Genomic DNA, 3,474 nt, shown 5'->3' with positions numbered 1-3,474 from the left:
CTATTTTATTAAGTGTTGTGATCATAAATGGATGCTTTTTCTGCATTTGTTGCATTTGTTTCTTGCATTTGTCAAAGGCTTTTTCTGCATTTGTTGATATGATCAAACGATTCTTCTTCATTTTGTTTATGTTGTATATCACATTAATTAATTTGCATATGTTAAATGATCCCTGTTTTCCTGGGATGAAGCTCACTTGACCATGGCATATAATCTTTGTAATATGTTGCTGTATTCAGTTCACTAGTATCTTATGTAGGTTTTTTGTATTTGTGTTCATGAGAGAAATTGGTCTATGGTTTTCTTTTTTTGTGTTACCTTTACTGAGTTTTGATTAACAGTGTACCAGAGTATCAAAGCATCAGGGTAATATTGGCCTCATAAAATGAATTGGGAAGTACTGCCTCCTCTTCCTTTTTTTTTTTGGAAGAATTTGAGGAGAATAGGTATTAAGTCTTCTTTGAATGTTTGGTAGAATTCACTGGTCCTAGAGTTTTACTTTTTGGTAGATTTTTGATGGTTTCAATTTTCATACTGCTGATTGGTCTATTTAGATTTTCCAGTTCTTCTTGATTCAGTCTGGAAAGGTTGTATATTTCTAAGAACTCTTGTCCATTTCTTCTAGATATTATTTGGTGTTATATACTTTTTCATAGTATTCTAGTATGATCTTTTGTATTTCTGCAGTGTCTGTCATAATTTTCCCTCTTTCATCTCTGATTTTGTTTATTTGTGTCCTTTCTCTTTTTTCTTTAGCGAGTCTAGCCAGGGGTTTGTCACTTTTATTAACCTTCTCAAAGAACCAGCTCTTTGTTGCATTTAGTTTTTCTGGTTTTTTTTTTTTTTCACTTTCATTTATTTCTGCTCTTATTTTGATTATTTATTTCTGCTCTTATTTTGATTATGCTGACTTTAGACTTCATTTGTTCTTTTTTTAGTTTTTTAGGATGAAGTATTAGGTTGTTTATTTGGCTCATTCTTGTTTTTGGATATAGGCCTGTAATGATATGAACTTTCCTCTTCATTCATTTCTATGTATCTCTTGATCTCTCTTTTTATTTCTTCTCTGACCCAGTTATTCTTCAGTGTCATGTTGTTTAATCTCCATGTATTTGTGTTTCTTCCTGCTTTCTTCTCACAGTTGATATCCAGCTTCAAAGCATCATGATCAGAGAATATGGTTGGTATGATTTCAACCTTTTATAGTTGTCCCAGTATGTGGTCAATCCTTGCACTAGAGAAGAATGTATAAGCAGCTGTTTGGGGATGAAAGGCTCTGTGAATGTTGATTATGTCCAGTCGATCTAATGTGCCAGTTAAGGATGTTATTTCCTTATTGATTTTTTGTTTAGATGATCTGTTCATATCTGACAGTGGGGTGTTTCGGTCCCCTACTACGATAGTGTTTTGGTCTGTTTGTCCCTTTATTTCTGTTAGAAATTGCTTTATATATTTCAGGGCTCCCTGATTGGGAACATAGGTATTCATAAGTGTTATGTCTTCTTGGTGCATGATTCCCTTTATCATTATGAAGTGTCTCTCAGTCTTTTTCTTTACCTTTTTTTATTTTGAAGTCTATTTTATCTGCTATTAGTATCCCTACTCCCGCTTTTCTCTGAATGCCATTTGCTTGAAATGCCATTTTTCATCCTTTCACATTGAGTCTATATTTGTCTTTGGAACTGAAATGTATTTTCTGGAGGCAGCCTATGGTTGGGTTTTGTTTTTGATCTGAAACACCCCACTGTCAGATATGAACAGATCATCTAAAACTCTGTGCCTTTTTATTGGTGAATTCAGTCCATTTACAGTTAGGGTGATTGTTGAAATATGAGCTTTTCCTATAGCCATTTTATCTTTTGCTTTCTGGTAGCTCAGTGCTTCTACTATTTCCTTGTCCCTGTGTTTCTGCCTGTTATTTTAATTTGGTTGGGTTTTGTGGATTTTCCCTTTGATCCTTCTTGTTTTGTTATATACTTTAGTTCTAGATCTTTGGCATGTAATTACATTAAGAATATGTTAATATTAGTTATATATATATATACAGTAGTCAATTTTCTTATGTGCCTTATCTCCATTTTCCTTTGTGAATTTAGATCTTTGATTCCTCCCCCTTTCTGTTATTATTGTCTCAGATTGTCCCTATCTTGCAATAGCAATTCTCTTCTTACCGTTTAAGTTTATAATACTCTATTTTTCATAAGAGTTGCACTATTCTGCTTCTGTCTACTTGACTCAAAGTTATGTATCTTTTTTGCCATTTTGTTTCAAATGGACTGACTCCTTTTAGTATTTCCTGTAATAAAGGCCTCATAGTGAAGAATTCCCTCAAATTTTTATGCCTCTAAAGGTCTTTATTTTTCCTTTCTACCTGAAGGAGAGCTTTGTTGGATACTTTATTCTTGGCTGGTAGTTCTTTTCAATTAATAGTTTGAATATTTGGTTCCACTCCTTTCTTTCTTGTGAGGTTTGTGTGAGAAGTCCGAAGACAGTCTAATGGGTTTTTCTTTATAGGTTACCGTCTTCTTTTCCCTGACTGCTCCGGAATTCTTTATTTGTTATTAACTTTTGATAATTTTTATATAATGTGTCTTGAAGAAGGCCTTTTTGGGTTGAGATAATTAGGTGTTCTGTTAGCTTCTTGGATTTGAAGCTCCAGCTCATTTCTTAGATTTGGGAAATTCTTGTCAACTATTTGTCTGAATGTGCTCTCTGATCCTTTCTCCTTTTCTTCTCCTTGTAGAATACCCATTATTCTTATCTTGCCTTTCCCAATGGTGTCAGCTAGGTTTTGTATTTCTCTTTCATTATTTTTCATTCTTCGGCCTCTCTCTTCTTCCTTCTAAATTATTTCTTCAATATCATCGATCTTTTCCTCCATTCGATCAACTCTATTTCCTAAGCTCACTATTTCATTCTTCATCTCTTTTAGGGTCTTCTTCATCTCCAGAAGTTCTATTTGGTTCTTTTTTAGGGGTTCAATCTCCATACAAAAAAAACAAAATCATTCTGCTGGCCTAGTTTTTTCTCAATTCCTGAAATTGTTGATCTGAGTTATTTTGCATCTCATTGAGTTTTTTCAGAAGTACGATCCTGAATTCTCTGACATTTAAGTTGCATATTTCTTTCTCTTTATGCTTATTTTCTGGAGATTTTTCTCTCTCTTCCCAAATTGTCTTGTCACTTTGGTTGTTCATGGTGTTTAATTGATTATTTCTATGCCTAGGCATTAATGGGAGTGTATTTCACTTTTCTATTTTTTTTTTCAGAAAGAAGATTTATTATATTATATAAAGATCTCACTTTAGTTGCTAAGAAGGTATTTTTCTTTTGATTTCCAGTAGGTGGCATCCAAGCCTCTTGGATCCCTGCTTTGAGACTTAATAATCTTTTTTTATTTCTCATAGATATTCAATCACAATCATTACCCATGGTCTCAGTCTATCATCAATGTTAGTGACAGTTTCAGTAGCT

This window comes from Pteropus alecto, unplaced genomic scaffold (assembly GCF_000325575.1).
Source record: "Pteropus alecto unplaced genomic scaffold, ASM32557v1 scaffold121, whole genome shotgun sequence".
In the NCBI taxonomy this organism is placed as follows: Eukaryota; Metazoa; Chordata; class Mammalia; order Chiroptera; family Pteropodidae; genus Pteropus; species Pteropus alecto.
This window is presented reverse-complemented; position numbering follows the sequence as displayed.